The following is a 24,939-nucleotide window of genomic DNA, read 5'->3' as shown; positions in this document are numbered from 1 at the left end:
CACATATTCAACCAATGGTTGTCAAAATTGTGATGAAAACCCCATCAAAATGTTATGCGTCTGTTTGTCAAATTTTTGATGAATTTTGGTCGAACCTCATGTCACACATATAGCATCCTCATTGAAATTTTATGCTCCTTTGCATTGAAATTGTGACAAATACTAGTCAAAAATCATGTCGCACGTATAGCATCCTTGTCAAAAAACTATGCTCCTTTGCATCAAAATTGAGATGTCTAGTTCCATTTGTTTAAAATAATATATTATCGATTAAAATATGTATAATTGTGCTCATGAATTCTTATCTTAGATACATTGAGTTTAGAATCTAGACTTGCATGGGTGATTGCAAGTTAATTTCTTAATGATATTACCCATAGACTCTCTATCATGTATATTTCTTGAGTGTTTCCATTCATGGATTGTTGTGTTGAACAATTCTATCAAGAAAGATATTATATGAGTCTAGAGAAGCTTGATGAACATTGGCCCTACTCTAGAGCTCATTGATGACACTGCTTTCCTCCAATGACATTTCCCCTTTTTGAATGGTATCCCATTCGTATTTAACAAATTTTCTTTAGTGAGGGGACATTTGCTGTTTTGACATACCAAGAATTTTTCTAGGAAAGGAAAGAGAGTTCAAATTGGTATGCACCCTTGTAGCACATAAAGTTATTAATTTGAGGAATTTTTAGAAGACAAATTTCAAAGAAATTCCTTGACTACAACATGACACCCAAGTTGAACATAATAGCAACACAACAATCTCTATTACATTCTCAAATATACCTAGCAACTATTTCTCCTCTTAATTTCAGTGTTGCTACAATCAATAACAAAAAATTCAAACATGAATTGATAAAAAACCCTTAAAGAAAATGTATACTATGCATACAGTATTGTTGCAAATTTGAGAAATTCTCCATTGATAGCTCTTACATTATCATGGTTTTCTTTATGCAGATAGTAATATTAATACATATTATCTTATAAACATCAATCTCATTGTGCTTTGCTCAACTTGGCTTTGTGAGTATGTACATATTCATTATGGGATACAATTCACTAAACAATAATGTTAGCTCTACACGGCTGCACGATGTGAAATACATAGACATATTTTCACCTTGATAATGGCAGCAATTTTGGTGTCTTCAAATCATGTATCCATTCATTACACGTGATTATCTTGCAAGAGAAACTGTTACATTGTAATGCCAACTCTAAATTTGGTTCTCACAATATCTCTGTGGCCTAAAAACTATTGCATATGTTTGTCACAATGAAGTGATAGAATCATGAGACCCAAAGAAGAGATTCCAAATTCAAGTAAATCAACAAAATATCAATTTTCTAAATCTACTAGCATGCCATATTTTTGTTAGAATCCCAATTTAAGTTTAGCCCAGTATTACAAAAAGGAATTAATAAGATTCAAATTATAAACAATTTCATCTGGACACTAAATTTTTTCCCATGGAATGATCACCTTAACATTGACTAGATTGATTTTATACTTTCCTTTTTGGCATGAATGATGTGTGTCATTCAAGATTTGGAAGTTCTATTTGCCATTCAAACAAGAGCAAGAAATTGATAAAGGTATCTCCATCTCGTTTGTTTACATAATGCTATAAAATAATATATAAGAAAACATTTGTAAATTATCTCTTTATAGAGTCTATATTGCCCTCCTAATCTATTACCTTTATGTGCAATAGTTAATGCCATACTACCACATCATTGAAGAGAATGAGTAGAAACTATCTAATTCCCCTCATGGATAATAATATTGTTCTTAGGCACTACCTATTTTTGTCCCAAGATAAGCTTCATTTTGGAAACTCCCTACATCATATAATTATAACCATTATAACAAAGTCAATCAAATGAGTTATAACACTCAAATATGCTAAGAATAAACTTAGTTGAAAAAATCTTCATTCAATTAGAAATATTTGCTGATTTTTATAAAGCAAAAGACACTCTAAGCTTGAATACTTTCAAATAGAACTATCCACTTCAATAGCCTATTGCTATACCCTCCCCATTTCAACATGTTACATATAAGATCCAATCGTGATCTAGTGCTCCTTTTATACTTACAAAATTCTTAATGAAAGAATTGATAACATTAACATTCTCTCATAATATGATATGGTAATATTAATATGGAAAACTCCAAAAAGATTGTCTAATATAACTTATCTATATGGCACAACATGATAGACGAGCTAAATATAATAGCAGCTCACAATCTCCATCATGTGATCAAATATTTCTAATAGCTATTTCCCTCATTACTTTCTCAGGCAGGGATAATTTTAAGGAAACCCCCCCCCCCCCCCCTCCCAAAATTTATAAAATTGTGGCAAATCACATGTCATTTGGGTGAAAAAAAATTAATAGTGTTGGCGAATTATGTGTCAATCGATGGATATTTGGTGGCAAATTTTTTAATAGTTTAGACAATTTTTATAAAATAATGGCAATTATAATTTTTGTTTTTAATAAAATTATTAATATTGATGGTGAATTATGTTTTGAAATGTAATTATGTTAAATGTATTATTTGAGAACTCAGATCGTGTGATGATCCAAGATCAATCAATGAGGTTTAATTTAAACCAACATTTCTTGAAGGAAGAAGAATTGTCAAGGTAGTCACCGAAATGTTGACATGTATCAAGGTAAGTTGTCTGTGGAGTATAATGTCACTCATTAAAAAAAAAAATCACATAGGAAAATGGGAATTTGGCAAATGATGATCATCAAAAGAGACACTCAATTAATTCTGTGGTGAATAAGAGTAAACATTAAAGAGAAATATGGGCGAAGAACTCGACTACCAAACTGAAATTATGTAATAATAGTGGCAAACATTCCAACCATTGTATGAGTATTTTATAAAATCTGGGCGAACCGGTCAACTAGTATAGGTTGTTTTTTTAGCCAATTTCTATAGCCCAATCGGGACATATTAACCAATTGGCGATTAATAACCACTAAAAAAATCCCTGTTCTTAGGTGCTACAATCAATTCAAACACCGTATTAAAACCAATAGAGAAATAAATTTAGTAGAAAATGTACCCCATACAATTGCTTGTGTTGTGAAATTGAGAAACCTTACCTAGTCAACTATTAAAGAGTTCAAATTGTCCCATGGCCTATCTTATGAACATTTCCAATCCACTTACAATAGTGACCCTTGTCTCCTCTACGTCTCACAGAAGTCGTGTAACTTTTGGTGTGTAAACAACATCAAAAACAAGATCATATGACTTCAAAGCTTCCTAAAGAAAACCTACTAAATCAAACCTTTCATTTAAGTAGAACAAAAGAAAGATCATATGATCTCAAAGCTTCTTTAACACAAATTGAAGGTATAAAAACTATCATGAACACAAATAATCAAACTAGAAATCTTTCTTTCTAAAGTGAAAAAGGGCTAGTTAATATTGAACTAAAAAATTCTTTTAGTACCACAAAATTTGACAATGGATTACAAACAAGTACCCCTTAGACATTTACAAGATAGAACGATCTTTAGGTGCACTTTGAGGATCTCCATATGCTACATGCAAAGACACCATGATTGCATCTAATTGCAATACTTGTTCATTTCAAATAAAAGTTCAAGATAGCTTCTTAGTGTCAAGTATGGCAACTAATATACTTAAGGCACACATAAGGTACAATAAAAAAATGATAAATGATAGGGATGTGCGTAGGTAGCATTCTCAGAAATTAAAGGAACTACATAGAAGTTGACATACACAAAGCTTGAGACAACAACAAAATGTGATACAATATTTAACTCGCACCAATTAATAAAAACAAACAAAAAAGCCAATTATTGTCTAAAACTAGTTCTGCCCACGAAGGATTGTGTTGAATTGTATTGGAAAACCTCAAAAAGGAATTAATGGGTACAAACTGAAATAAATATGCCCATAGACAAGGTAGATATGACATATCTTTCTTCCCATCCTCTTCATTATAATTGGTGTGACCACATCCTCTTGTTGATTCCTACGATAGGCCTTGTCAACACCATAGCTTATTACACCTATGAAATCCAAGTTTTCTCCAACTTGTTTGGTTGACGTTTAGAACCTATTTAAAAACCATCTAGATTCAAAATAAATTTAGTAATTGGTCAATTATTGAATGATTTGTTCTTATAATGGGTGAGTTGGCATACATTTTTAGCATAACTAGTCTCAAAGAAAGTTTGCATCTAATTATTTAGGGTACAACAAAAATATGGATCCAATTGAATTCAACAAGGAAAACCAAATCATGTGCATGAACCCCTTGTTCTAGCATATAAGGACACTGCTACATGGCAAGGAAGTAAAAAGAGGAAGGTTGCATAGGGATAGGAGTACTTGGGTACTTCAAGTACAAGTACACCTAAGGCTATTTTCACTATAGGGGACAGGGGTTATATTTAATATTTTATAGAAAATTTGAGAATTTGTGTCCTAAAAATGAATTTTCAAAATAAGAACAATGATAAAATTTGCAAATGCAATGTTCTATTTTCAATTTGAGATTTGCAATATGTTTGTACTAATAATATATGTTAAATGTTTAGATGCACAACATAGAAGGAAAAATTTAAAAAGTAAACATGAACAAGAAGATCATAAATCATATAACAATGATATATTGCAACTAATAAACTTCTGACTCAAACAATGATAATGTTTATTGTTCATCAGTACTATATCAAATTTTCAAACTTATTATATATTGAATTAAGCTTGATAAACAACAAGTTGATATGCAAACAAAAATAATAAATCTTAATCAAGGTTCTTAGCTGTGATGCTCTCTATTGAGTACCAGCTTAGTATCCAAGTGCACATTGTAGGGGTATAAAAACAAGTTCCATGCAACATTGAAAAGAAGACAATTCCCAATTGTAAAAGACCAAAGTCATGGAATCTTTAGACATAAGGCATAGCTGATAGGTAACATGGATCCTAGGTAGTCCAATGAACAACACAAGCAACCAAGGCCTAGATAGAAGATGTGTTGTAAGAATGCAAAAACAATATGGATAATAAGTGTTAGTCAAAGAAGAATACCAGGACTGGAACCATTTTAACTAATCTATATGTTTCATATAGGACATTCTCTCATTGTCATGCTCTCATGCTAAATCTCTATATCAGTTATGTTACAAATGTGCATTTAGAGTCTACCTGATCATTACAATGGAGGTTGTTTTAGATGGTTTACCAATTGGCCTTCATCTATGACACTTATCTTCCAATCATAGTTGGGAAAATTAGTCTTTGCAAAACCTTGACAGACTTTAAAAAACCAACTTGGAAAATAATTAGGTAACTTAAAAATTTTCTTGAACACCTTTTTTTCTCTATAAAATGCAATGATAACAAGTATTTTAAAAGTCCTTAAATGATTATACAAGTTTTTTCATTTTGTACTAAGTCTTATTGATTTCAATGCAAATGAATACAAAACCTCATCACCATTGTGAATCCTAATGGTTGCTAGCCTGATATAAAGGATGTCTAATAAAATAAAAATAGTAAAACTAAAAGGAACTACAACACTTTACATCTTCCTCATCCCTAATCTACAGAAAAACTAGGGGAGAGATAGACATTCTAGTCATTGGAAAATGTTATGACTTTTTAATTGGCATGGAAGGCAATGGCTAGACCTCCAATGACCAATTTGATAGTAGATGGAAACAAGTCATCAATGTCATCAATGGCATATTCTTCAAACTCATGGTCTTCAATTATTAGAACATTATGTTCAACACTTGGGGGAGGAGAAAGAAAGTCTTGAGATATCCCAAACCAAACACCAACCATATTCCAAACAATGTTGTGACTAGACATTATTTTTGCTAGAGTAACTATCACCAAGCCCAATTTGGACAAGTAAGCCATTTCTCATGTGTTATAGATTTTTGTGTTAGATATTTTCCATGGATAACAGGCCTTAGAAATTTGATTTCTGTTTATTTTAGTTTGAGCTTCACTTGGTTTCGAGAATAGTTTAATGTTATCTACTTAACAAGGCCAACCATGTGAAAGTGGAAGCTCATTTGGCCCCTTCCCCCCCCCCCCCTTCCAAAAAAAAAAAAACAAATCACTCTAAATTCCCCATTAACATCTAATAATATTCATTCATTCATTCAACCATTTTTGAAATATAACATTCAATCATTATAATCATATGATGACATTCATCGACACATAAAATTCATTAGCACACAACATTCATGAATAATTCATTAACACATAAAATTCATTAACACACAACATTCATGAATAATTCATTAACACATAAAATTCATTAACATCATTTCCTTTTGGGCTTCTTAATGTTCTTTTTTTTTAAGAATCTTGTAAGAGGAATATCAATGTCCTCATCATTCCCCTTGTCATTCCCCTCCTCTATTGATTCTAATGCCAATGCATGTCTCTTCCTCATCTGTTTAGGAATAGGTGGTCGTTGCGCCAAAGTGGAGTCTGTTGTAAAAACAACTACATCATGAGTTAAATTCAAACCATGTATATTAGTGAATTACATGTATTTAATTAAGTAAAAGAACTATAAATCAAAAAAATATTTAAATGAACAAAACATAGATTTTCATTACCTAAATGTGCCGCATGATCTACATCGTGATTAGTTTGAACATCCTCCAGTACTCGTTCAACATGACATTCTGTATCCTCTAAAATATACACAAAAAAGCTTACGCCAAGTTCAATTTAAGATGTTAAATTATATTAATAATTACATAATTATTTTTAAATAGTAAATCAACACCTCCATGGACACTATAATGCACTTTAGGGGCTTCATCATGTGGCATAGGATCTATGTTACAATTAGGAGGTTGCATTGCAATGTCATGCACACATTATTATCAAATAGATTTTTGCTCAAGTATTCAATTTCTAATTTTTTTTTTTGCATATTTACCTATTCACATGATGTAGGGGGCTCTTGGGTTGGGCCATTGGAAGCTTGGCATAGGCATTCAACCATGTCTTGATAGCCTTCCTTGAAGGCAATTTTTTGGTGTTCTCTGGTAGCCTCTAAATTAAATTCAGAGCCCTACATTTTTTTATTACATTATTAACATTTTATAAATAAATTTTTTTCAGGATTTTATTAATTCCTACTTATAGTTTGTGCTTTAATTTTTGAATATCTACCAGAGGAAGTTTGTGCTACCCAATCTTTTGTGACCTAGCCTTTGTTGCCTTTGGTGTATCCTACAACCTATGAAAAGTTTGAAATATGTTAGATGATATAGATATAAAGATGCCTAATCAATGCATTATTATATTATACTAGTATTTAATACTATTGCATACCTTATTCTCTCATTTTCAAGTGTAACTCCTCTTTTAACATCCTTTTTTTTCCTTTGCATCCAAAATGAAGTCATTCCAATCCCTCACTTAAATAAAGAGAGGACACTCATACTTTGGATTGTGGACAAGGCTCCTTCTATAGGAATCCCTCATAGTGTTTAGATGTTTTGTAGCTTTTTCCAAAATTTTCTTCTCCTTAAAAATATTACCAAACTCATGCTCTAGATCTTCAATGAACTGATCTTTTAATTTTTTTTCTTTCAAGTTCCACCTTTTAAGAAAAAACACAAAATTGTTGGATAGAAAAATTAACTAAAGTTGTGTACCTTGAATATACTAAAAGAAAAATTGTGTACCTTATATGTATGGTGGGCCCAAATATCTTTAGTGCATGGTCATAAAGCATCTTATAAAAGCAATTATTTATGGAAAAAAATGTCATGGGATCATCAATCAAAAACTTGTTATGAATAGGTAAATGCATATTACAATATAAAAAATAATAATTTAAAAGTACTTGGAAGCTTAGGACATTTCAAAGGCATCAATTCATTGTCATCAATCAACAATGACATCTACATAGCTCCTATGCTAGAAACATGGGTAGATCCAGGAAATGATGGTGAATTATCACTAATACATGTACTATAATATGTATCTGGTGTTGCAGACATTGGTAATGTATCTGCTACTAGATGCACCCATGATTAAAATAAAAATTATCAAATCATAATTAACACAAAACTAAATATAGGAAAACAAGGATTTACCAAGCATTGACCGTAAAGGCATTGATGTTTGCATGACACTTATTGCTAACATTGCAGTCAACAATCTCTGATGGACCTCTGTCGACCTCATAGGAGTCTCCTGCACTTGATGACCTAGTAAACAATACATTGTTAGCAAAGACATTCTAATATAATAAAAGTAATAGTTAACTTAAGAATTTTTTGAATTTTTGATCAAAGAAAAAATTCCTTGTAACATGTCAACTTAAGGATTATTTTACCTGAGGTAGTTGAAGCTCCACTAGTACTAGCCTCAATATGATGTCCTGGACCAAGCACTTGAGTTTAACAAAAATCCTATAACAAGAACACATACATGTTTTAGTTCACAACATATAATTAACCTTTATTGAACTTTTATTATAACTAAAGATTCATTATTGCTTACTTCAAAATGACGTGCTATGGCCATCAATTCCTATTTCCTCTTTAGTACCTCCTCCATTGGATTTGGATCTTTGAAAATGTTCATAATTTATAAATTTATTTTTTTCATTTTTTTCCTCATCATATATGTTAAATTAGGCACCTTTGTGATAGCATCCTTAGAAGGGGTAGTGCCTCTATTGTTGTAGGTGCTTTTCCCCTATCCTGAACATCAAATTGTTATAGAAATATCAGTAAAACTTTCATAAAAACTCCAAAACCCTAAATAAAATAACATAATAATATAAAATTTTCAACTATCTAATTTTAACAATTTTAATAAGGTTTACCGTCACCGAGGAATGGGTGGGAGCTGGAGCATCCTCGTGGCCTCTATGTTGTGGGGGATCCATATTGTCCTGTAACAAAGATTAAATATAAAAACTTTAGTAGTCATAAAAATGCTCATTATTTCTATATTGATATTTTTTATTTTTTTTCCATCTTATATTTTAAAGTACAGGCATCTGCAATATCCTCATCAAAAGGGATAGTAGCTACCTTTTTTCTTGTAGGTGCTCTTGCCCGATCCTAAACATCAAATTATGATATAAATATTAGTAAAATTTTCATAGAAACTCCAAAACCCTAAATAAAATAACATAATAATCAAGGTTGCATGGGTACTCATACCCACACCCCTAGTGATCATTCCCATGTACCCAAGTACTAGGTACTCAGTGGAGAGCATCATAGTTAAGGACATTAATTAAGATTTCTTATTTTTTTTTAGTTTTTTGTTTGCGTATCAGCTTGTTATTTATCAAGCTTAATTCAATACCTAATCGGTTTGAAACTTTGATACAATATTGATTAATAATAAACTTTATCACTATTCAAGTTAGAAGTGTATCATTTGCAATATGTCATTGTCATATGATTTATGATCTTCTTGTTCATATTTAAAGTCTTCCTTCTCTATTATGCACCTAAATAGTTATCATATATTATTATTACAAACATACAACGATCTAAAACTGAAAAAAAATGCATTACATTAGCAAACCTTATCACTATTCTTGTTTAAAATAAACTTTTCATGACTCATAATTTCAGATTTTCTATGAATATAAAAGTATAATTAAAAATCAAGTTTGATAACCAAGTACCCCCATCCCCTATTATGAAGAATAGTTGTACTGATACCCTAAGTACCCAAAGTACCCCCCTCCCCATACAACCTTGATAATAATATAACATTCTTCAACAACTAATTTATACAATTTCAATTAGGTTTACTATGGTCGAAGTATGGGTAGGAGGAGCATCCTCATGGGCTCCATCCCATGTTTGATCCATATCGTCCTATGACAAAGATTAAATATAAAAACTTCATCCAACTGATCTTAGAAAAAAAAACTTATTAATAAGATGGTATATAGTACTTACCACCCTCATGATAGTATCTTTGTTTTTATCTATGTGATTTAAATGGTAATCTATTAGCAATTCTTCCCTTGCACTTATTGATTTTATCACACATACAAAAACTTGATTCCCATCATGCACCTCAAAAATGCAATTGGGTTGCTTATTAGTTTAGGAAGGTCACATACTATTTATAAAACTGACAATATTACCTATTGCTTTTGGTCTCCCATCAATGTACATAGCAAATCTTTTACTTTGATTATTTTCTTTCCATTGTATATAATTTGTTTATAGTGCATACCTATGCATACCTTTTTTATATTGAACAATCCACATCCAATCATTACAATTGTAACAAGGACTGACATACTTTATCAATTCAACAACTTTTTTGTGACATACCTTTATCCCATCCATGGAAAATAGGCCCAAACCATGTAATGAGGATGGAGCTATGCGATATATCCTCTCATTAATACAAAAATTAGTGTTAATTGGAGGTAGCTCATTAGGTACCCATTCCTTCTCAATATGTGTGTACCAAAAGGGCACCTTGATGTTGCCTTTGCTCTCATCATCATAAGAATATGACCCCTCTTTAGCAAGGAAAAATTGTGAGATTTTATTTATTTTTTTTCTAATCTTTTGATCTCTAGTTGATCTCCCCATTTTAGCCATAGTACATGTAGAACTTTCATCTACCTTTCCCTCATTTCCCTCATTTGATGTAGATATATTTGACAAGTACCTATTTGGTGGTCCCTAAAATCCATCAAATAAGATATTGTCACGTCCCTCCTTCAAGTACTAGAGAATTTTGATAATAATTAAATAATATACATAGAATAATCAAGTCGTGACCCATGTGTACAGTTCTTCTTTGTCTATACATGAGAGATATAAAATGTACTAAGTTGAAAGTGATTATATGATTACATGTCTATATGTTTCTTCTTTTTCTATTTAAAAAAGAAGAATATAAAAAAATTATGTCTATTTATTGACTTATACTTGTTGATCCATGTCACTGTGCACAATCCTCACCAAAGGGGTTAAATTTCCTACATATGTTAATCATTTATCTTAAGTTAGCTACAAATAACTTAGAAGACAACATGAACATTTCACTCAATTTATTTTAGGACACCTGCGTGTGAAATGATTAGAGCTTACATGTTATACTTAATGTTTATATTTGCACATATGGTTTTGAAAGAAAAATTTGGTGCATGTTGTACTTAACAATTAGAGCTTATTAGGAGTCATGTATATCTTAAAAAGTTGGGACATGTTGTACTTAATGTTTATATCTGCACATATGGTTTTGAAAAAAAAAACCTAGTGCATATCATACTTAACGATCAAAGCTTAGTAGGAGTCATTGATCACATACCTTGTACATTTCAATCATGTCATTGATCATCTTCTTCATCTATCTCATCATCATCATCATCACCATCATCATCATCATCATCATCACCACCACTATCATCACCACTATCATCATCATCACAATCATCATTGTCATCATCAACACCATCATCATCATTACCATTATCATCATCATCATCATCACCATCATCATCATCATCATCATCATCACCAGCATTGTCATCATCATCACCATCATCTTGATCTTGATCATCTTCTTCTTCTTCATCATCTTCAACATCTTCTTCTTCCATAACATTATACTTTATCCACCCTCCTCTTGGTTCATGTCTAACAACAAATGACCAACCCTATTTATGTGGAAGCTCTAAGTAAAAAACTTGCTCACATTGGCTTGGAAGAACATAGAGCTCATCTCCAACTAGCTCAAATGATCTTGTATTAATCATTATAAATTCATTATCATGTTGAATAATAGTTCTATTTGGATCATTTTGATTCAGTTGTAGCATGTACCATTTGAAAACGAATAGAACTACTTTGAAGGAGTTAAAGTCACACTCAATTATATCATCCAAGGTGCCATAGTATTGATTTTGAGATTTTCGAGGATGTATGTCATTTCTAGATGATATATTAATGACCTTGAAAATAGCAATTATCCCAAAATCACAAGTTTTCTTAGTGTCATCTAGCTTTTTTAAGTGGAATTTGTGGCCATGATAGTACATAGCTTTGTGGTGCTTGACCTAAAATTTTTGAAGCATGTGACAATTATTTTCATCATGAGTTGATATGAAACATATGAGTGATGATCATTAATAAATTTGTACCTACCTGTCCACCTCTTAAACCCTTTACTAGATCAACTACCATTGACATAACATTCGAATCTCCATTATGATGAGCTTCTGTAACCAATGAACCAACACCTTCCCATGTTAATGAGAAACCATTTTTTTGACATTTTTCAATCCATACTATGATCCAATCAAGATTGTTTGCAATATACAAATGTATTGCATCCCACTCTCGACCAGTTGTATTAAAAAAATACACCAATTATAAATAACTTATATTGAAGATTTATAAGAATTAATTAACTAAAATAACATCTTATATTTACCTTTCACTTTCCTCAATCTACCTTTTCCCATCAAGTACTCCCTTTCAAATTTGTTAATGGAGTTCAGATCCCAAATACGATCTACCTGGATCTTTGCTGCAAACTTAGGAAGATATTCGTTAATGTACACCATGGTCTAGTATACCATGTATCCCTCCAGCATAGAACCCTTAGGATGTCCTCTCTATCGAACCAAACCTTTCAAAAAATTTAAATGCCTCTCAACCATCCACATTGATCTAGTTAGTGTAGGTCCACACAATTCAATCTCCTCAACTTGATGTATGAGGTAGTGTTCTTGTGCATTGAAAAAAGTTGGAGGTAGACACTTTTGCATTTCACACATAAGATGAGGAATTTTTCTCTTCCAATATTTTATATCTTCTTTACTAATTTCTTTTGATAACAACCACCTCATGTATTTTCAAAGATCATATATAACTTGTTTGATTATGTTCTTGAAGTGGTATGGGAGAGATAGAGGTAGAACATACTACAATTTTTGAAAAATGAGACTATCAATATTTTATAAAAGAATTCAATGAAAACTATGTGTAGTATACAAATATATAGTGAATACAAAATAACATGAATTACCTTAATAAATGTATGCCAATTGTGTGTTTTCATCCCTGACCCAAACTCAATTTTCTTTGATATGAGATCATTTATGTTTGCAGCAAATCTTGTAGGGAATTGCATTTATTTTATGACTTCTTTTATAGCATTGCTCTGTTGCTCTGACAATAAACAACTAAGGGCACTTGTATCAATCTAGTCTTGATTTTTATTTGATCAAATGTAATTTTTCATTGCATGGTTGGATTCTTCAATGCCACTACAAATTTTGACAGTTTTTTCTTTGTCATGCCTTCCATCCAAGATTTTTCGTAATGTCTCTATTACATTATTTCCAATATGCATAGGATAAAAAAAATGCACAATTGGGAGTTTCTCATAGCATGAAAACCTACTAAATTGTATAGGATAACTTTTCACTCCTTTTCAAAGTTGGTCATTAATGCCTTGATGACCTTCAGGAGCATCTATTACAACATCAGTAAACAAAATTGAAATATGAATTTCAAACAAAAAAATATCAAATGGAATGACATTACCTCTGCAATTTATTTTATTGTATTCCAACTTCCATAGGCGAGGTGTCATTCTACATGGCTTTGATGTAGTCTCTTCTTTCCCTATTGAAAAGATATTTTTTAGTAATTCGGTATTTATGATTTCTATGGAGAAAGTGTTTATTCTCATCGAACACCTACTTTCCTAAAAAAATTGAATGACAAGATTTCATCTTTGGACCACAAATTGGACATGAAAATTTTCCCTTTGTCTGAAGACCTACAAGATCATGTATAATTTGATTAAATACATTAACTTTGTGTTAGCACCATAACATACCAAAAAATAGGTGCTAAGAAGAGAACATACCACAAAAATGTATTAGCCCAGGGGCATACTGTATTGTCCATACAAGAATTGCGTGGAATTGAAATTGTCTCTATCCTATTGGTCTAGAGACGTCATACATAGTGATCCCATTCCATAACAAAATCAACTCATCGACAAGGGGCTCAATATATACATTGATATCTTTAACTTGGTACTTACCTAGTTGAATGAACAAAAATATCACATAATTATTATGACCATTTTGATAGATTATTTGTAATAAAGTAATTTAGATGATTATTATATGTAAAAATACTTGGAATAATCAGTGCCAACATTATGTGCTCCCTCTTTATGGTCATCCAAGGAGGAATGTTATTGTTGGTAACAAAAATAAACCACACCGAGTAAGTAGATCTCATCTCTCCAAATGGATTGACACCATCCATTGCTAATGAAAGCTTGAGATTATGAGGTTCTTCCTTTAAGTGTGGCCATTTTCCCTCTATGTCCTTAAATGTTTAACCATCCATAGGCATTCACATAATGTCATCTCAGGTTATATTGTGTGCATGGTAATCCATAAAATGTGCCAAGCTATTGCACCTAAATAATTGTTGTAGACGTGGAATAATGGGAATAACTCGAAGAACCTTGTGAGTCACCTTTTTTGTTATTCAATCTGATTGATATCTAATAATATGAAAAAGAGGGAATTGTGTTGCAAATTCATGTTGCTTATGACATATTATATGATCATTCAAACATGCATGTATTGTTTGATACTCCGTTCTAATATCTTTCATAATGGTAGTTAATTTTTGGTACGAGTGAGGTAAAATGTTTGATAGTGGTTGTACACTAAGAAAAGTGCACTTCTCTAAACCCTTCTATCCAAGGTTTTCCATAGATTGGAAAGCTTGAGATGTTGGCTTAGAGCTCCCTAGTCACAAAGTGCAAGAGGCATACAAATGAGCATAAAAGAAGCTCTCACCTGAGCTTTAGAAACACAATTCTTGCTAGTAAACCATGAGATGGGAGATTCTTTGAGCAAGAGCAAGAATGCTAGTGTCAAAAAACTCTTGTGTATGAAATACAAGAATGAGAGTAACTAAGATGAATTTCACAATGCAACTAGTCTAAGCAAGTGAAGGTGTTACATCCATACTAATTAGACTATGTGAGCTAAGCTATTGTAAAAGAACTACATTAACATGCAACTATGCTAAAATGCTATGGATGAGAGAATGTAGACAAGAAATAGAAGTTCTCCACAAGCATAAGTCTTCAATCCTGTAAGATATCGATAGCAAAAGAGTGGATGTAAGAATGAGACAAGAAGAAAAAAGTTCTCCACAAGAAAGAAGGTCTTTAAATCCTACAGCATAATATTAGCCAAAATGAGATCTTTTTTTCCTCTTGGAATGCCTCCTATTTATAGATTTTTTTCAAAGAGTTTGTGGTAGAGTTTAGGATTTACCATGGTGAGATTTAGATGAATTAAAAATCATTTATATGAGACACACTTTGAATAGAATATTCATAGTGGAGAATCCATTAGATTTTATAATTGAATAAAAAAGTCATAGTGGAGATCCCATTATGATTATTCAAAATATCAAATTCATAGTGGAGAGCCTATTAGAGTTTTATAATTTAAAGTGGGAATCCCACTTTGAATAAAATAGTCATAGTGGAGATCCCATTAGGGATTTTATAATTCAAAGTGGGGATCCCACTTTGAATAAAATAGTCATGGTGGAGATCCCATTAGGGATTTTATAATTCAAAGTGGTGATCCCACTATGAATAAACAATGATATCATGGATCCCACTATGAATAGAATATTCATTTATGGACAGAGGGCCCATTATCAATATAAATTTGATTTCAAGGATAATAACTCATTTCCTTTTATTCAGTAAATAATATTCATGTGTCATTTTTGAATGGGTCAATTTAATTGATTTTTTTGATTTGTTTGAACCTATTCCTTAGAATATAATTCTTCATTTAGAGATGTGACCAATTTTGCATTATTATATTTTCCCCTCTTTGACTAATGTGTGATTGATATGAGAACAAATGTGGTCAAAGAATAGTTAAGAAGCTAAGAATTCCTCATCTAATATGTGATTGATATGGGAACACATCAAATGAAGAAGCCATGACAACAAATAGATATATAGCTCTAACTTCAAAGTATGAATTCATTCTCTAACTAATGTGTTATTGAGGTCAATAAAGAGACTATAATAGCAATAGCAAGCACTGAGTGATCAGACTGATAGCAATAGTCTAGAACACTAGATAAGTCAAGAGAAAATGGAAATAGTCAAGCATATGCCTTTAACAGAGAAAATGTTGCCAAAAAATAGCAATGATAGATTATGTCTGCCCCCTCAAGATCAAAATTGAAATGATAGAGGAAGTGCAGAAACTAGCAAGATATGAACAATAAAGAACAAGAACAATCATCAATGAAATGAAAGTATGCCCCAAGCAAGGATGAAATAGAAGAAACATGATATGAAGTGAAATGGTAAGTGAAAAGAGAATGGAAGTAATGTGAAAATGAAGAAGTGAAGAAATGCCCCTATGAGAATCAAAGATAGGCTCAAGAAAGTTAGCTAACTGCATAGAAAGAAATGGATTTTAAAATGCAATTTTGACCTTAATCATGAACTCAAATTTCAATTTCAATCCCAAAATGAATTTAGGGTGTCAATTTTAGCTATAGGTGCAAGTAGGTCAAAATAAGAAATTTGAAGTGAGATAGAGAAGTGACAAGATTATGAAAGATATGAAAATATGCTCAAGAAGAGGGAAGAAAAGATGAATGTAGCTAGCTAACATGTCCACAAAAGATGAAGAGAGAGCTTTCTCCATATGCAAGATTAAGCTAAAAATGAACCTATAATGCAAGCTAACATGCAAAGTGGTTTACCAGCAAGGGACACATAATGTTTAGAATCTTATTTCATCATTGAGCATTTATTAGGGACATCATAAGATCATACAATCATCACTAGTATAACTATGAGGATATGAATATGATCTACATTAGATAGAAATGTGGGAATCAAACTTGCGCATTGAAGACATATAGGTCAGGATGACTATGTAGTTAGATTCCCTAGGTTTAGTATAGCAAGATTACAATTGTATCAAGGCATAAGCACCAGGATAACCCAAAGTGTGGTCTTGCAAAAATAATCAAGGATGATACGTTTATAAGTCCAAGTGTCAAATAGGAAAAGCATGAATGCTTTAAACACTATAGACAAATAAAGTATACCCACAAGCAGAAATCAAGAAAACATGCCCCATACCCTCAGTCTTCTAGTCAATGACATCCTCAAGAGACTATTAGGAGGGAATATATAACAAATAAATCTTCATGGACAACATACAAAGTATATAAAAAAATAGCATAACTCAGTCGTTTAAGTGTTTAGGTGTATGTGTGTAAGTCACTTGGCCATTTCTTCAAGACTTGATTCTGATAATGAGAAATATCACATCACCATAGACTATAGGTAACTATCCGAAAAGTGTTGAAAAACACTTGATGTCAAGGGTGGGGGTAGTGTTGAAAAACATTGTTTTGTGAGTTACCAAAGAAACCCTAAGGATGCCTTAATAGTCTAAGCAACTATGCCCCTGAGACAAGCACAAGAAACAATCCCAAGCTAGGAAATGTGTAGCAAAATGGGTGATTGAGACTGATAGTCATAAGTGCAAGGGTCTCAAGTAGCACTTGTTTCCAAGTTTTCACCACTTGGTATATTTTTTAGGACTTTTTTCAATTTTTTCTTTTTTTTATTTTTTTATTTTTTTGGTGATACATCAAACACTTATTGCTAGGTTTTCACTAAGATGATCATTTTTTCAAGACATTTTCTTATTTTTAGGATTTTTTCAGCATCATATATGATTTTTTAAATTTTTTAGAATGATTAGAGATTACTAGCTCTCAAGCAAGATCACGTCATTTTCTTCCAATTCCTAGCAAGGTATAGGACATGATAGAGTAGTGAGATAGTACATAAGAAAAGGCATTTAAGAAAGGAGTATGCAACAAGTGAAAGTGATCCTCGAGGACTTGACTCCTCAATAGTACCCAAACTAGGGAAAGATAGCCATATTGTTAGTCTCAAATTGGTTTTGACATTTGAGTGTCAATACACTTAACCAAATTCTCAAAGTTAATGTTGAGTATAATACAGAACCTGAGCTATAATGTATGTCGAGTCAAAGAATTTAATAGGTGCCAGGTGAACTTCAGGTGCTGAGTAAAGTTCAAGTGCAGAGAAAAGTATAGGTTCCGAGTCACTATAGTGCCAAGTGAAACAGAATTGCTATAGAAGTTGAGTTAGACAATTTTTCTATATGTGTCAAGCATCAGCAACTAATATGTGCCGAGTAACACAGAAATTAGCATATGAGTTTATGCCTTCACAAACTCAGATGTAAACCATTTTTGGAACTAACATAGGATGAATCTCAAAGGATCTTGAAGATAAGATCGAATCTCTTGCATTACCTATGTAATTAACATGTAGCTAGTAAGAAAAATGGAGAAGGCATGCAACCAATAGGAAAAGAGCAAGTAATGAGCAGGAAATGAAGATTCAATATTGATTGTAGATTCATACCTAATCCTAAGTCTTCAAAATCTTTAAAAGGATGATAAAACCCTATTGAATGTGTGGAAGAGAGTAGTGTATGGGTGAACTATAGTGAAATTCAGAGCGGAGAGAAAAAGACTTAGTGAAGAACAAAGTAGCATAGTAGAATCTAGTTGTTGAAGAAAAGAGTATCATAACATAGCAGAGTGACATATCAGATCAAGCAAGGATCAGATTAACAAGAGTAGAAGAAGGATCTGGAATCAACAATTGAAGATTTCAAAGCTATCAAGTCAACAGTTTTCTAATACTCTCTAGCAATTGTATTAGATATGGAAATCCTATGGACTTAGGTTGGCTTAGCAGCCATTTGTAAATCCTTTAGCAAGGTGGCATTCTAAGTGAATGTACAAAAGTCTTTTAGCCAGGCCTACTTTTAGCAGGGTAGTGAAATCCTTTAACCAGGTCACTTTTGACAGAGTGAAAAAGTCTTTAATAGGATAGGCCTTTGAAAGGGAAAACCATTGGAAGTGGTCAAACATTGTAACCTTGAATAGTTACACATTGTTGCAGTGATATTTTGTGGGTGTCATCCCCACCTCAATTTTACCTTCTCATTTTGGAGGATTTTTGGGTTACCAAATTTATGTGTTGTCTATTTTCATGCATGTCTTTACTTTCAAGTTTATTAGATAAATTGGATGCATGTGAATGGTTTTAGTTACAAAAGTTTTAAAAAGGGTTAAAGTTAGTTACTTCTGATTCAACCCCCCACTTTCAGAAGTAAATCTTCCCAATTGTTAATTCTAACACATATATAGTAGATTTTGGATAAGAAATGGAAGCAAGGAGCAAGAGATAGTAGGAGCATAAGCTAATAAGTGAGATAGTGTAGAGGTATAGAAGCCAATAGCAAAAGCGTAAGGACAAGACATCATTAAAGTAGGCAGTCCAAAGAGTGAACATGCCAAGAGAATGTAGTGATCAAGATCAAAGGGATATGATAGCAATAAGATAGCAATAGGAATAATGCTAGATATGAAGGATATGAGTGAATGAGCAATATAGGGTGAGCAATAGATAAGGTAGCTAGTGTGCTTGGATAACTCAACAATGTCAAGATCAAAGAGAGAAGAGGGAATGGAAGGATTATGATGCCTATTTGCCAAGTTTTCACCATGGTACTTATACAAGGTGCCACAAGAAGTAGTTTTCACCATAGGATGAATTTATTTCTTTTTACTTTTGCTACCAAGGTGCCACGAGAAGTAGTTTTCACCAAGGCATGCTTTCATACTTTTCCTTTTTTTTGAATTTTTATGTTTTTGCTTTTTTTATTCTTTTAAAAAGCCAAGTTTTTTAGATAATGCTCCTTGAAAGGATAAACCATGATATGCCAAGGATTCAAAATGATATGCTCAAATATGTTGATAGAAAAAGGAAGATAAAAGAGAAAAATGGAGGATAAGGTTTGATGCAAAGCAAGTGAGGTTGGAAGATAGGAGGAATAGGAAAATGAGGGAAAAGAATAGAAGGTAGAAGGATAGTGAATGGAAGGATTGTGAAAGGGTAGACAGAAAGGAAGGCAAGATCGACATCAACACACACCTTGAAGGGTGGTGAGAGGGTGGAGGAAATGTAAATGAAGGAATACATGAAGGAATATGGTGAATGGATAGAAGAGGTTATGGTTTAGGCACATGGAATGGAAGAATGATTTTGGAAGAAGATGAAGTGGAAGTCTTTGGAAGCTTTAATGTCAACTTCAATTATTCTCAACATTAGACTCTTTCAAGAAAGAATTTGGAATCCATATAGCCATAGGCTTTTCATTTCTCTTTGATGATTTAGAGAGAATATCTTCAATGATGGATTTTGGAACCCATACTTGTTTTGTAGTTTTCTTCTTAGATATATCTTTTGACTTTATGCCTCTATGTCAATTGGAGTAGACATGGTGATCTTTTTAGATGGATTCTTGTATTTCTTCTTTTTCTTGCATTGAACATTCAAGTTACTTCTAAAAGACTTGGGACTTGTGGAAGAAGAAGGGGGATATGACTGGTTTACATGGATAGATGGGTGAAAAGTCATAAAGGATGAGTGTCTTTGTTGATCTTGAGGTGAGATAGGAGAGATAAGAGATGTAGGAACATAAGGCCCCAAAATGGAAGGGAGATTTGAATGCTTTAGCTTAGATGGATAAGGACCAAGGATAGATTTAGAAGATAAAAATGGATAGTGAGAAGGAGTATCAACATCTTTAGAGTGAGAAACATAGCCAAGGCCATCAATAGACTTACAAGTAGCTTTGATAGGATCAGCATCTTTAGTAGGATCATTTAAAGCTAAAGCATATGTTTGAAGTGGATTTTGAGAAGTGGAGCAAGAGGGAATACTTTGATCTTGATATGTTACTTTAGATAGTATAGGCATAGAAGGTATCTCATAATTTTCAATAAGCTCAAATATAGTGTCATCATCATACTTAGGAGTTGGAAGAATGACATTTTTAAGGATATGAGTGAGTGGTTGATCTTGGTCTTTATCCTTTGGAGAGTCCTCTTGACATGGAGCCACTTTTAAGGACAAGGGGTAATGTGGAGAGAGCATAGAATTAGCAGAAGTGGGAGAAGAAAGAATAGAGTTGCATGAAATTTGAGCCTTTTTAGCTTTAGTAGCATGGAAAAGGTTTGCAGCCATGTGTAGATTATCTTGGTTCTCTTTTAGAAGTAACCCTTGAGGATATGAATAGCTAGTGCGGAAAGCATTAGGTTCTTTGTTTGATGGAAGCATGTTGGGAAGCTTTGAAGCTTTAGGAGACACATGAATGTTGGAAGAACTAGAGATATCAACAAAACCACTACTAGACATAGGTTCATTAATATGATCTTGCTCAAGAGAAGTATCGTCATCACATGAGTCATTAGAAATATCAACAATCCCATCATCAATAAGATCTTGGAATCTATGTTTCAACTCAATACAGTATAAAGTATTATGCTTATTATTTCAATGATAAGCACAATACATATTCAAGAATGGGTTTCCATATGAGCTAGACTTAGTTAGCATGAGGAGCTCATTAGCAAGGAGTATTTGCAGGATATTATAATAAGAATCCTCCAAAGGAGTAAAATTTCTATCAAAAGTATGTCTAGAGTCCTTTTGTTGTTTCTGAAGTGAATGGTATACATCCATGTCTTCATCGTTGTCTTGGTCAAAGATAGTTCCATCATGATAGCTTGTAATAGGCTCAAAGGAGGTATCACTTTCTTTCTCTCTAAGGAGATCTTTAGATCTAGAAGATGAAGGCATTTGATGTCTTGGAGTAGAATATGTAGACCTCGAAGAAGATGAACCATGTGTATGTAAAGGTCTCAAGGAAGATTCATTTAAGAATTAAATCTTCTCCTCTAATCTTTTCTGAAGTTTAGACTTCATTTATATCATACACTCAGAGAGATGAAGGTAAGAAAGATCATTTATCTCTTCTAGTTCTTTGTATTGAACGTATAGATCTTGAAACTCTTTAATGGCATGGAGGATATCATGATCATCTAGGTTTGGTAGTACAAGGTTTAAATGCCATAGTGGTAGATAGATAATCGAGCATGAAGGAGACTAGAGGAAGCTAAGAAGGTGACACAAGATAACTTGATGTCCAAACTAGAGAGGTAGAGTGTTCACTTTCCAAAATAGTAAAGATAGAGTAAAGTGACTTGTCAAGAAAGTGTCCAAGAAACTTACAACACTAGTGACTCAAGTCAAGCTCTAGGCAAGAAGAAAAATAGCCAAGTAGGGTGACAAGTGAACAACTTTCCCAACCTAAGAGTGTAGTCAATAAATCAAGGTAACCATTTCAGCAAAAAGATAATTAGTAGGAGGACATAGACCATGAAGATAGAAAGACCAAGAGCACTAAGACCAAAGAGCCACTTTAAGCATGTTCAAGCACTAGAGACATAGAAAAGAAAAATCAAATAATGAAACTACCCTTAGCAAGCAACACAAGAAAAATGTTAAGACTTGATGCTTTAACTTGGTTGACAAAGTTTGGAAATAGTTGATAGCATAGGAAGTTTGATGTTCAAAAGAAATTTCTTTCCAAGCAAGATAGTGACACATGGAGTAGTCTTCAAAAAATCGAGCAAGGGACAAAACAACCTTGCATGATACAAGCATATGTGAGGTCTTAAAAGAAAGCCCTAGAACTATCATCATGTTTATATTCAAAATATTTCCGTAGGTCTAGCACATTTGAGAACACATCAAGCAATATCTACTTAAAAGTCATGGTTCATTACTCAAAAACTTGGCCCATGCTTAATGCTCCTTCACCTCACACCAAGTTGTTACCCACAAGAGATATTTACTTTGTCATGGAAGTGCCATAAGCACAACCAAGGGACACATGGATGGTGAGTGCAAAATCCTGGGGTGATCTGAATAGTCAACTAGGATTGATCCTTGCACCAAGAAGTTGAGTAGAAAAATAGGGTAGCTACTAACCTAGGATGTTTAGAAAGGGTTTCCATTCACAATGTTCCTCTTTCACCCACTAAGGAACATCCCACCTTGTGGTGGGTAATAGACCTCACTGCCACAAGAGCACCTCAAGCATTCTTTCCTAGTGATCTCCTTATGGTCGAAATCCCATAAGTGATCACACTAAGTGAAGACAAACACCACATCTACAAAGGTTTTTTGTCCTTGATAGCCTTGAGTTTATAGTGGGTTGGAAGAGCTGGGTAATTTTCTTGTCCCCACTTGGGTCATTCCTCTAAGGTTGTTCAAGAGCTGGCCCTCTAAAGGATCCTAACTACCACAAAATGGATCCACTCTTAAGGGTATAGATTTCTGATTCACCTCAAGGGTGAAGAGAATACTCTCCTATTTTGATTGCTTCCCCTAAACACACCAAGAAGATTCAATTATACCCTTGCTTTTGAAAATCCAAAGGTGGGTCAAGATGTCTAATTCACCACAAGGGTGAAGAGCATACTCTCCTATCACCAAAGAACCTCAATCACAAGTTTAATGTGCCTAGGAAATGAAAATGAATAGTAGAGTGTTACACATAAAACTGAATTAACCCTTTAACTTAGGCTATATTTTTAAAATAGATGCCACAATTTAAGTAAAAACAAAAGTTTATGCTTACCTTGTTCGAAGCTAGCAAAGGCTAGGCACATTTTTAAGGGTCTTTGACATGTTTTTATTTTTTAAGTCTTTGACATGCATTTTGTAGACCACATGCATAAATCCAAATATTGTATGAAATCCTCTTGGTAGCATCCCAAACCTGTAGTAAAATATTCAAATTAGACTTCCATGATTTGGGTTATAAGATTTATTTTTATGAAAAATTATTAAAAAATTATTAAAAATAATTTATCATCATAAAAATTTGAAATTTTTATTGTGATTTGAATTCAACATCCACAACATGCAAAAAAAAAAAAAAAATCAGATTAAAATTCAACTATTTATGGCCGAAATTAATTTTTTTATGAAAATCATTTAAAAAATTATTAAAAAGTAATTTCTTTTCTAAAAAATCTGAATTTTTTTTGGTGAGGCCAGCACATTATCTAAAACCTATAATAAAAAATTCAGCCCAATTCCATAATAAAAATGTCATAATAAAATAAAATAAATCTGAATATTCAAGGAGGCCTTTTTTAGCCCCGTGGTGGGCACCAAAAATGTACACTAAGTAAAGTGTACTTATCTAAACCCTTCTATCCAAGGTTTTCCATAGATTTAAAAACTTGAGATGTCGTCTTAGAGCTCCCTAGTCATGGAGTGCAAGAGGCATACAAATGAGCACAAAAGAAGCTCTCACTTGAGCTTTAAAAACACAACCCTTGCTAGTAAACCATGAGATGGGAGATTCTTTGAGCAAGAGAAAGAATGCTAGTGTTAAAGAACTCTTTTATATGCAATGAAAGAATGATAGTAACTAAGATGAAATGCACAATGCAACTAAGCTAAGCAAGTGAAGGTGTTACATCCATACTAATTAGACTATGTGAGCTAAGCTATTGTAAAAGAACTACGCTAAAATGCTACTATGCTAAAATGCCATGGATGAGAGAATTTAGACAAGAAATAGAAGTTATCCACAAGCATAAGTCTTCAATTATGTAGGATAATGGTAGCAAATGAGTGGATGTAAGAATGAGACAAGAAGCAAGAAGTTCTCCACAAGAAAGAAGGTCTTCAAATCTTGCAACATAATATTAGCCAAAATGAGATTTTTTTTCCTCTTGGTATGGCTCCTATTTATAGATTTTTTTAAAAGGGTTTTGGGTAGAGTTTAGGATTTACCATGGTGAGATTTAGATGAATTAAAAATCATTTGTATGAGACACACTTTGAATAGAATATTCATAGTGGGGAATCCATTA

Source organism: Cupressus sempervirens, chromosome 3 (genome assembly GCF_028749045.1).
Source record: "Cupressus sempervirens isolate cs-2001-9-10 chromosome 3, ASM2874904v1, whole genome shotgun sequence".
Taxonomy (NCBI): Eukaryota; Viridiplantae; Streptophyta; class Pinopsida; order Cupressales; family Cupressaceae; genus Cupressus; species Cupressus sempervirens.
The sequence above is the reverse complement of the archived record's forward strand: the minus strand, read 5'-3'. Positions refer to the sequence as shown.